This window comes from Prenolepis imparis, unplaced genomic scaffold, assembly GCF_030444845.1.
Source record: "Prenolepis imparis isolate NDT839.2.m4 unplaced genomic scaffold, iyPreImpa1.0 SCAF_6, whole genome shotgun sequence".
NCBI lineage: Eukaryota > Metazoa > Arthropoda > Insecta > Hymenoptera > Formicidae > Prenolepis > Prenolepis imparis.
This window is the reverse complement of record NW_028141164.1, coordinates 13,301,408-13,314,647: the sequence shown is the minus strand read 5'-3', so window position 1 is coordinate 13,314,647 and position 13,240 is coordinate 13,301,408. Positions and strand designations below refer to the sequence as shown.

General features: G+C 22.5%; 1 protein-coding gene and 1 long non-coding RNA gene across 4 annotated transcripts in view; both read right to left on the bottom strand.

Moving 5' to 3' along the window:
- The window catches only part of LOC145937154 (transcription factor hamlet), a 169,897-nt gene extending 159,097 nt beyond the window's left edge, over window positions 1-10,800 (bottom strand). The window contains exons 1-4 of one of the 3 annotated variants that reach the window (XM_083040044.1): window positions 10,785-10,800; window positions 10,557-10,603; window positions 9,465-9,804; window positions 9,044-9,093 (exon numbers count right to left, since the gene is read on the bottom strand). The gene's annotated coding sequence lies outside the window, so the exon portion shown is untranslated. Of the gene's footprint in view, window positions 1-9,043; window positions 9,094-9,464; window positions 9,805-10,556; window positions 10,604-10,784 lie in introns of those variants that run through there. The other 2 variants (XM_083040045.1, XM_083040046.1) reach the window with 2 other exon arrangements.
- LOC145937155 (uncharacterized) lies at window positions 10,795-12,413 on the bottom strand. Its single transcript, XR_014425508.1, has 3 exons — window positions 12,354-12,413; window positions 11,180-11,257; window positions 10,795-10,874 (listed from the first exon to the last, which is right to left on the bottom strand). It is a non-coding gene; the product is annotated as an uncharacterized LOC145937155 (long non-coding RNA).
- Window positions 12,414-13,240: the final 827 nt, after the last annotated feature.

Genomic DNA, 13,240 nt, shown 5'->3' with positions numbered 1-13,240 from the left:
TATCGTAAAAATGAATAAATTTCATAATGAAGCTGTTGCCAAATTCTTAATGAAAATGCATTCAATGTCTTCCAAACAAGTAATTAAAATGATTGAAATACTCTTAGATCTCATTTAATTAAATTATATAAATATTCAAATGGGACCAATATCGTAAAAATGAATAAATTTCATAAAGAAGATGTTGCCAAATTCTTAATGAAAATGCATTCAATGTCTTTCAAAAAAGTAATTAAAATGATTGAAATACTCTTAGATGTCATTTAATTAAATTATATAAATAATCAAATAGGACCAATATCGTAAAAATGAATTAATAACATAATGAAGCTGGTGTCAAATTCTTAATGAAAAAGCATTCAGTGTATTTCAAACCAGTAATTAAAATGATTGAAATATTTATAGATCTCATTTAATTAAATTATATAAATATTCAAATGGGACCAATATCGTAAGAATGAATAAAATTTCATAATGAAGCTGTTGCCAAATTCTTAATGAAAATTTATTTAGTATTATTCAAACAAGTAATTAAAATGATTTAAAAATTTATAGATCTTATTTAATTAAATTATATAAATATTCAAATGGGACCAATATTGTAAAAATTAATAAAATTCATAATGGAGCTGTTGCCAAATTCTTAATGCAAATGCATTTAGTATTATTCAAACAAGTAATTAAAATGATTTAAATATTTATAGATCTCATTTAATTAAATTATATAAATATTCATATGGGACCAATATCGTAAAAATGAATAAATTTCATAATGAATCTGTTGCCAAATACTTAATGAAAATGCATTCAATGTCTTTCGAACAAGTAATTAAAATGATTGCAATATTCATAGATCTCATTTAATTAAATTATATAAATATTTAAATGGGACCAATAACGTAAAGATGAATAAATTTCATAATGAAGCTGTTGCCAAATTCTTAATGAAAATGCATTTAGTGTCTTTCAAACAGGAAATTAATGTGATTAAACTTATGTCACATCTCATTTAATTAAATTATATAAATATTCAGATGGGAACAATATCGTAAAAATTTATAAATTTCATAAAGAAACTGTTGCCAAATTCTTAATGAAAATGCATTTAGAATTATTCAAACAAGTAATTAAAATGATTTAAATAATATTAGATCTCATTTAATTAAATTATATAAATTTTCAAATGGGACCAATATCGTAAAAGTGAATAAATTTCATAATTAAGCTGTTGCCAAATTCTTAATGAAAATGCATTTAGTATTATTCAAACAAGTAATTAAAATGATTTAAATATTTATAGATCTCATTTAATTAAATTATATAAATATTCAAATGGGACCAATATCGTAAAGATGAAAAAATTTCATAATGAAGCTGTTGCCAAATTCTTAATGAAAATGCATTTAGTATTATTCAAACAAGTAATTAAAATGATTTAAATATTTATAGATCTCATTTAATTAAATTATATAAATATTCATATGGGACAAATATCGTAAAAATGAATAAATTTCATAATGAATCTGTTGCCAAATACTTAATGAAAATGCATTCAATGTCTTTCAAACAAGTAATTAAAATGATTGAAATATTTATAGATCTCATTTAATTAAATTATATAAATATTTAAATGGGACCAATATCGTAAAAATGAATAAATTTCATAATGAAGCTGTTGCCAAATTCTTAATGAAAATGCATTTAGTGTCTTTCAAACAAGAAATTAATGTGATTAAACTTATGTCACATCTCATTTAATTAAATTATATAAATATTCAGATGGGAACAATATCGTAAAAATTTATAAATTTCATAATGAAACTGTTGCCAAATTCTTAATGAAAATGCATTTAGAATTATTCAAACAAGTAATTAAAATGATTTAAATAATATTAGATCTCATTTAATTAAATTATATAAATTTTCAAATGGGACCAATATCGTAAAAGTGAATAAATTTCATAATTAAGCTGTTGCCAAATTCTTAATGAAAATGCATTTAGTATTATTCAAACAAGTAATTAAAATGATTTAAATAATATTAGATCTCATTTAAATAAATTATATAAATATTCAAATGGGACCAATATCGTAAAAGTGAATAAATTTCATAATGAAGCTGTTGCCAAATTCTTAATGAAAATGCATTCAATGACTTTCAAACAACTAATTAAAATGATTTGAATAATAATAGATCTCATTTAATTAAATTATATAAATATTCAAATAGGACCAATATCATAAAAATGAATTAATAACATAATGAAGCTGGTGTCAAATTCTTAATGAAAATGCATTCAGTGTCTTTCAAACCAGTAATTAAAATGTTTGAAATATTTATAGATCTCATTTAATTAAATTATATAAATATTCATATGGGACCAATATCGTAAAAATGAATAAATTTCATAACGAATCTGTTGCCAAATACTTAATGAAAATGCATTCAATGTCTTTCAAACAAGTAATTAAAATGATTGAAATACTCTTAGATTTCATTTAATTAAATTTTATAAATATTCAAATGGGACCAATATAGTAAAAATGAATTAAGAACATAATGAAGCTGGTGTCAAATTGCTAATGAAAATGCATTTAATGTCTTTCAAACAAGTAATTAAAATGATTTAAATAATATTAGATCTCATTTAATTAAATTATATAAATATTAATATGGGACCAATATCGTAAAAATAAATTAATTACATAAAAAAGCTGATGTCAAATTCTTAATGAAAATGCATTTAGTATTATTCAAACAAGTAATTAAAATGATTTAAATAATAATAGATCTCATTTAATTAAATTATATAAATATTCAAATGGGACCAATATCGTAAAAATGAATAAATTTCATAATGAAGCTGTTGCCAAATTCTTAATGAAAATGCATTTAGTATTATTCAAACAAGTAATTAAAATGATTTAAATATTTATAGATCTCATTTAATTAAATTATATAAATATTCAAATGGGACTAATATCGTAAAAATGAATAAATTTCATAATGAAGCTGTTGCCAAATTCTTAATGAAAATGCATTCAATGTCTTCCAAACAAGTAATTAAAATGATTGAAATACTCTTAGATCTCATTTAATTAAATTATATAAATATTCAAATGGGACCATTATCGTAAAAGTGAATAAATTTCATAATGAAGCTGTTGCCAAATTCTTAATGAAAATGCATTCAATGTCTTCCAAACAAGTAATTAAAATGATTGAAATACTCTTAGATCTCATTTAATTAAATTATATAAATATTCAAATAGGACCAATATCATAAAAATGAATTAATAACATAAAAAAGCTGATGTCAAATTCTTAATGAAAATGCATTTAGTATTATTCAAACAAGTAATTAAAATGATTTAAATAATATTAGATCTCATTTAATTAAATTTTATAAATATTCAAATGGAACCAATATCGTAAAAATGAATAAATTTCATAATGAAGCTGTTGCCAAATTCTTAATGAAAATGCATTTAGTATTATTCAAACAAGTAATTAAAATGATTTAAATAATATTAGATCTCATTTAATTAAATTATATAAATATTCAAATGGGACCAATATCATAAAAATAAATTAATTACATAAAAATGCTGATGTCAAATTCTTAATGAAAATGCATTTAGTATTATTCAAACAAGTAATTAAAATGATTTAAATAATATTAGATCTCATTTAAATAAATTATATAAATATTCAAATGGGACCAATATCGTAAAAGTGAATAAATTTCATAATGAAGCTGTTGCCAAATTCTTAATGAAAATGCATTCAATGCCTTTCAAACAATTAATTAAAATGATTTGAATAATAGTAGATCTCATTTAATTAAATTATATAAATATTCAAATAGGACCAATATCATAAAAATGAATTAATAACATAATGAAGCTGGTGTCAAATTCTTAATGAAAATGCATTCAGTGTCTTTCAAACCAGTAATTAAAATGTTTGAAATATTTATAGATCTCATTTAATAAAATTATATAAATATTCAAATGGGACCAATATCGTAAAAATGAATTAATTACATAAACAAGATGATGTCAAATTCTTAATGAAAATGCATTTAGTATTATTCAAACAAGTAATTAAAATGATTTAAATAATATTAGATCTTATTTAATTAAATTATATAAATATTCAAATGGGACCAATATCGTAAAAATGAATAAATTTCATAAAGAAGATGTTGCCAAATTCTTAATGAAAATGCATTCAATGTCTTTCAAAAAAGTAATTAAAATGATTGAAATACTCTTAGATGTCATTTAATTAAATTATATAAATAATCAAATAGGACCAATATCGTAAAAATGAATTAATAACATAATGAAGCTGGTGTCAAATTCTTAATGAAAAAGCATTCAGTGTATTTCAAACCAGTAATTAAAATGATTGAAATATTTATAGATCTCATTTAATTAAATTATATAAATATTCAAATGGGACCAATATCGTAAGAATGAATAAAATTTCATAATGAAGCTGTTGCCAAATTCTTAATGAAAATTTATTTAGTATTATTCAAACAAGTAATTAAAATGATTTAAAAATTTATAGATCTTATTTAATTAAATTATATAAATATTCAAATGGGACCAATATTGTAAAAATTAATAAAATTCATAATGGAGCTGTTGCCAAATTCTTAATGCAAATGCATTTAGTATTATTCAAACAAGTAATTAAAATGATTTAAATATTTATAGATCTCATTTAATTAAATTATATAAATATTCATATGGGACCAATATCGTAAAAATGAATAAATTTCATAATGAATCTGTTGCCAAATACTTAATGAAAATGCATTCAATGTCTTTCGAACAAGTAATTAAAATGATTGCAATATTCATAGATCTCATTTAATTAAATTATATAAATATTTAAATGGGACCAATAACGTAAAGATGAATAAATTTCATAATGAAGCTGTTGCCAAATTCTTAATGAAAATGCATTTAGTGTCTTTCAAACATGAAATTAATGTGATTAAACTTATGTCATCTCATTTAATTAAATTATATAAATATTCAGATGGGAACAATATCGTAAAAATTTATAAATTTCATAAAGAAGCTGTTGCCAAATTCTTAATGAAAATGCATTTAGAATTATTCAAACAAGTAATTAAAATGATTTAAATAATATTAGATCTCATTTAATTAAATTATATAAATTTTCAAATGGGACCAATATCGTAAAAGTGAATAAATTTCATAATTAAGCTGTTGCCAAATTCTTAATGAAAATGCATTTAGTATTATTCAAACAAGTAATTAAAATGATTTAAATAATATTAGATCTCATTTAATTAAATTATATAAATATTCAAATGGGACCAATATCGTAAAAGTGAATAAATTTCATAATGAAACTGTTGCCAAATTCTTAATGAAAATGCATTCAGTGTATTTCAAACCAGTAATTAAAATGACTGAAATATTTATAGATCTCATTTAATTAAATTATATAAATATTCATATGGGACCAATATCGTAAAAATGAATAAATTTCATAACGAATCTGTTGCCAAATTCTTAATGAAAATGCATTCAATGTCTTTCAAACAAGTAATTAAAATGATTTAAATAATATTAGATCTCATTTAATTAAATTATATAAATATTAAAATGGGACCAATATCGTAAAAATAAATTAATTACATAAAAAAGCTGATGTCAAATTCTTAATGAAAATGCATTTAGTATTATTCAAACAATTAATTAAAATGATTGAAATATTTATAGATCTCATTTAATTAAATTATATAAATATTCAAATGGGACCAATATCGTAAAGATGAAAAAATTTCATAATGAAGCTGTTGCCAAATTCTTAATGAAAATGCATTTAGTATTATTCAAACAAGTAATTAAAATGATTTAAATAATAGTAGATCTCATTTAATTAAATTATATAAATATTCAAATGGGACCAATATCGTAAAGATGAATAAATTTCATAATGAAGCTGTTGCCAAATTCTTAATGAAAATGCATTTAGTATTGTTCAAACAAGTAATTAAAATGATTTAAATATTTATAGATCTCATTTAATTAAATTATATAAATATTCAAATGGGACTAATATCGTAAAAATGAATAAATTTCATAATGAAACTGTTGCCAAATTCTTAATGAAAATGCATTTAGTATTATTCAAACATGTAATTAAAATGATTTAAATATTATTAAATCTCATTTAATTAAATTATATAAATATTCAGATGGGACCAATATCGTAAAAATGAATTTATTACATAATGAAGCAAGAGTTAAATTCGTAATGAAAATGCATTCAATGTCTTTCAAATAAGTAATTAAAATGATTAAACTTATCACACATATAATTTAATTAAATTGTATAAATATTTAAAAGGGACCAATATCGTAGAAATGCAATTATTACATAATAAAAAAAGAGTCCAATTCCTAATGAAAATGCATTCAATGTCTTTCAAATAAGTAATTAGAATGATTAAACTTATCACACATCTAATTTAATTAAATTATATAAATATTTAAATGGGACCACTATCGTAAAAATGAAATTATTATATAATAAAGGAAGAGTCAAATTCTTGATGAAAATGCATTCAATGTCTTTCAAATAAGTAATTAGAATGATTAAACTTATCACACATTTAATTTAATTTAATTATATAAATATTTAAATGGGACCACTATCGTGAAAAGGAAATTATTACATAATGAAGCACGAGTCAAATTCTTGATGAAAATGCATTCAATGACTTTCAAATAAATAATTTAAATGATTATACTTATCACACATCTAATTTAATTTAATTATATAAATATTTAAATGGGACCAATATCGTAAAAATGAAATTATTACATAATGAAGCACGAGTCAAATTCTTAATGAAAATGCATCAATGTCTTTCAAATATGTAATTAGAATGATTAAACTTATCACTCAACTAATTTAATTTAATTAAATAAATATTTAAAAAGGATCAATATCGTAAAAATGAAATTATTACATAATGAAACAATAGTCTAATTCTTGATGAAAATGCATTCAATGTATTTCATATAAGTAATTAGAATGTTTAAACTTATCACACATCTAATTTAATTTAATTATATAAATATTGAAATGGGACCACTATCGTAAAAATGAAATTATTACATAATGAAGCAATAGTCTAATTCCTAATGAAAATGCATTCAATGTCTTTCAAATAAGTAATTAGAATGATTATACTTATCACACATCTAATTTAATTTAATTATATAAATATTGAAATGGGACCACTATCGTAAAAATGAAATTATTAAATAATGAAAGAAGAGTCAAATTCTTAATGTAAATGCATTCAATGTCTTTCCAATAAGTAATTAAAATGATTGAAATGATCTTAGATTTCAGTTATTTAAATTGTATAAATATATAAATGGAACCAATATCGTAAAAATAACTTTATTACATAATGAAGCACGAGTCAAATTCAAAATGAAAATGCTTTCAATGTTTTTCAAATAAGTAATTAAAATGATCTGAACATCTGCTCTTAAAAATGCGATTATATATATATTTGAATAATTTTAATTCATAATTTTTAGTTTTATATACAATTATACAAATATAATATAATAATTATATATATTGTTATCATTTAGGTATACATTAATCTATTTTACTATGTGTTACATAGATAAAAAATTTATTATAATTTCTTTGAATATTATTGTTGAATTTATGAAGAAATTATCGTTATAAAAAAAAATGTACAAAATTTTTTTTAGAAATATTTATATCAGATAAAATTAATTTCATAAAAATGTGATAATATGATGTAAATAATATGTTATAATATTTTAAACTCGAATATTTTATGACAGAAATCAGCTGATAACTGTCAAAAAGAATTATGACATTATTTAAAACATATATTATTATTTTAATTTTTATAACATATTATTAGTTTAAAATTTAAATAAATTGTTAATTTGCTAATTAAAATTTAAAATAATAATAGGTTATAAAAATTAAAATAGTAATATATGTTGTAAATAATATGTTATAATGCTTTAGCTGCGATTAATATTTTTTGACAGAAATCAGCTGATAGTTTTCAAAAATAACAATCGAATTTTAAGTATTATATTATATTATTTAATACATATTATTATTTTAATTTTTATAACATATTATTATTTTAAAATTTAATTAACAAATTTTCGCTTAATTAATATTTTTTGATAGAAATCAGCTGATTAAAGTGTTAATTTGCTTATTAATTTTTTAAATAATATGTTTTAAATAATATGTTATAATATTTTTGACAGTTATCAGCTGATTTCTATCAAAAAATATTAATCAAGAAGAAAGTATTACAATATAATACTATTTTAATTATATTACTATTAAATGTTACTATTTTTACCATATTATTATTTTAAAATTTAATTATCAAATTAATGCTTTAATCAGCTGATTTCTGTGAAAAAATATTAATCAAGTTTATACAAACTTTATTTTTTTTTTTTTAAATATTCTTTTTAACAAAAAATCGAAGAATGGCGCGCGCGTAGCGCGCGATTGTGTTGTTCTAGTAACTAGTATATAAAATCGAAGAATGCGCGTAGCGCGCACTTGTTTTTTTCCGGTGTTTAAAAAAAGACGTGTCATAACTTGAAGTTATGATAATTAAATCGCGACATTAAACAATCAAAAAAATTAATCATTGCACCTAATAATTAAAACTTGTTAAAAAAGATGAAGAAAGAAAGAGCGCATTTAAATATATGAGAAAACATGAATAAAATAATTCTCACTTCGATAATAGAAAATATTTAAAAAAGACTATATAAATTATCTTTTTTTTTTTTAAATTGAAATATTCATCCTAATTAATTGTGTGTTTATTCATTTTGAGGTAACGGATAGTAACTATTTACAATCTACAGTCTACAATCTACATTCTAAATCTACATCTCTACAATCAAATATTTATGAAACCGTTACCTCGTAATAAAATAATAGTTTATCACTTACCAATCGATGTTCAACAGCAGAGGAGATAACTGCATCGAAGCTACGTTGATCTGTAACATACAAATAGAATATAAATTATAACAGCGTTTTAAATAATTATTATCTAATTAGTATTTTAATATCTAATTAGTATTTTACACATTAAATTTTATATTCGACGCGTACAATAATCAGTAGATAGGTATATATAATTGAATAATTTTATAAATTTTGTTAAGATTATTTTTTTAAATGTAAAAAACTTTTATAATATTTATACATATAGAGTTATTTCTCTCTAATTTTCCTTTATTTAAATTATTCAATATATAAATAGAATTATATAATATCTATGCGTAAAAAAATACGTGATTTATAACAAGTCAAATATTATACATATACATCATATTACATAAATATTATATAAATAATAAACACTCACCACAAAGTTGCTCCGCCGGTGCCTGATGCCTCCTAGTCCTGCTCCTCCTCTCAGGTCAGATTGATCAGGATTGTCCAATAATTCAAGTCAAAGTCTGCTGATTGATGATAACGCGCGATACTTTGAACGACACTCCCGCACTTAAACGCGCGATACTTTGAACGACACTCCCGCACTTGAACGCGCGACACTACCGTCCGATTGTGTCTTATTGTTAGACCGTCGTGTTGCCGATCATATCGCTCAATTTTATGGCGATGTCAAGCACACCATATGTGCTTCATTAGTAATAACTGTCATTTCTTAATAATTACTATTCTATAATATCGATAACACCCCCCTTTAATGAAAATTATAATAAATTAATATTATATATAAAAGGAATTTTGTACGTTCTTTGTTATGAATCCGCGAAAATTCGATAATCAATTTTAATATATTCGCGGTTTGCAGTTTATTTCCGAATTACACGATAGCGCAATCGATGAATCACAAAAGTAAAAAGAAATAAAATAAAATAACATAATTCGTACTAAAAATTTTAAGATATTATCATGAATTTTTCTGCAAATTTTATATCACTATTACTTTTTCTTTTAGTCCAAAATTATTATATATTCTCAAAATATCCGCAAAATATCTGATATGTTATATATTTTAAAATATAACTTTATTTTAACTAATGTAAACTCAAATGAACAATCAACATAAATGAATGGATTACAAAATATATAATATAAAATCTGTACATTATAATAATAAGTAATTATAATTATTTAATCATTTAAAATTTATAATCACACATACAATTAATATAATTGTTAGTATGTTCTTTTAAAATAAATTAGATTGAATATATTATGTATTACTATATAAAATGTTTCTTTTCCTTTTCTTAAACTGTAATTCTTAAACTGTATTCATAATCTTTATTATACTTTTAATCTTTAATAACCCATTCATTTTAAGGTAACGGAACTATCTACAAAATCTACAGTCTATACACAAGCTACAATCTAGATCTACACATTTCCACACAATCTAATCTCTACAAAACCGTTACCTTTTGTAATAAAATAATTTTTCACTCACCGGTCGATGCACAATAGCGGAGTTAACTGCATTGAAGCTACGTTGATCTGTAACATATAAATAAAATTCAAATTATAGAACTGCTCAAAATAATTAATACTTAAAAAAATTATTATTTTGTATGCATTAAATTTTATATTCGATGCATACAAATAATAAACAGCAATATAATTAAAAAATTTTATAAATTTTTATTTAATAATAATTGAATTAATAATAAATACTTACACAATAGTTGCTCCGCTGGTGCCTGACGTCTCTCCCAGACCTCCTCCTCCTCTCAGATTGTCAAGATCATCAGTCGTCAGTTACGTTGATCTGTAACATACAATTAAAATTCAAATTGTAGTAGCGCCAAAAATAATTAATATTTTAGAAAATTATTACTGTACGCATTGGATTTTATTTTCCATGCCTACAATAGAGAGCAAGTAGAAATATAGTTGAATAATTTTATAAATTTTTATTTAATTTATAATTTTTATTTAATTTACAAATATTAAATTTTTATTTAATTTATAATTATTTTTTATTTGATTTATAATAATTTTATTATTTTATTTTATTTTATTTTATAAATTTTTATTTAGTAATTGAACTAAATAAAGTCAATAAATACTCACTCCATGATTGTTCGACTGGTGCCCAATGTCTCCCAGACCTCCTCCTCTCAGATTATCAAGACAGTCAGTTATGTTGATCTGTAACATATAAATAAAATTCAAATTGTAGCAGCACACAAAATATATAAATATTCAGATGGGACCAATATCGTAAATATGATTTTATTACATAATGAAGCAAGAGTCAAATTCTGAATGAAAATGCATTCAATGTTATTCAAATAAGTAATTAAAATGATTAACCTTATCACACATGTAATTTAATTAAATTATATAAATATTTAAATGGGATCGATATCGTAAAAATGAAATTATTACATAATGAAGCAAGAGTCAAATTCTTAATAAAAATGCATTCAATGTCTTTCAAATAAATAATTAGAATGATTAAACTTATTACATATCTAATTTAATTAAATTATATAAATATTTAAATAGAACCAATATCGTAAAAATGAACTTATTACATAATAAAGCACGAGTTAAATTCTAAATGAAAATGCATTCAATGTCTTTCAAATATATAATTAAAATGATTAAATTGATCAAACATCTAATTTAATTAAATTATATAAATATTCAGATGGGACCAATATCGTAAAAATGAAATTATTACATAATGAAGCAAGAGTCAAATTCTTAATGATTGCATTGCTTAATGAAATGCATTCAATGTCTTTCAAATAAGTAATTAAAATGATTAAACTTTTCACACATCTCATTTAATTAAATTCCATAGAATCGTTTTCATTAGAGACTTCTTAGAAGTCATTAAAATATTCATGAGATTGTTAATACGAATGCTTATTGAAAATATATATAATGTATAATTTAAATTTCTTTCTGAGCTAATTTAAAAAATAGATTTTTTTAACCAATGTTATATTATTGCGTTTTTTGAAAAAAAAAAAAAAAAGAAGAATAACTTTAAGATATTTATGAAATTTTTAATGCGAGTGCTTATCGAAAATATTATAAATTTAAATATATGTATATATGTATAATGTAAATTTATTTCTGAGCTAACCTCAAAAATCAATTTATATCCTAAACAATATTATGTTATTATTATATTAGCGGTTTTTATGTGCTGGCTAATATATATTTCAAATAAATGGCGATGATATAAATTCGATGATAGGTATAATTAGTTAAATAAAATCAATTTACTCACCGGTCGTTGAAACGCGGTTATATTTTCGTTGATTGTTGCGTCGCTTCGGAAAGTCGTTCCTATAAATAATATTATTATATGATTAATATAATATGATTAAGATAATATTATTATTATATGAGCGATTTTCATATGCTAGCTATATATTTCAGGTAAATGACAATGATATAATCAGGTAAATAAAGTCAATTTGCTCACCAGTCGTTGAAACTCTGCCATATTCTCGTTGATTGTTGCGTCGTTTCGGAAATCGTTCGCCGAGATGCATTTTCATCGACCAGGCATTGCAGATTTCGATTTCCCGCATTAAATAATACGATAGACCGATCACCCGTTACTTTGTACGGCATTCTCGACACCGATTGCACGCACTACGCACCGGATTGCATAAATAACAACGGATAAATAACGACGATATATAACCATCCGCCACTTTCGATATTCGCGATATGTAGTGAAGTAGTACGCTGTGACGTAGTACATCGTGACGTAATGCAACACTTTGTGCGGCGCGAACTTCGCGCGGTTCGCGCGCGACACAATCATCTGAAAACGATAAATTATGTATTGATTAAATATCTCACATCCAAAATATAGTTTTCCCAAAGCACAAAAGCTTGAACGCGATGCGATTCGTACAAATAAATGACGCCAAATGATACATACCTCTTAATAAATAGAATGTTCAATGAGATCGATCGATTCGGAGAAAAAGCGGCTAAGCGGCGTAGCCCGGTGGATGCAGACTGTCGTAGGTTGATTAACCGTGATCGCGCGAGTTAATTAATACTTCCTGCTAATTGCCCGTGGCACGATTCAATACTCCCAACATTCGTTTGTACGCGGAATACATTCTTAACGGGAAAAACGCGTGAAAAATGCGGAGC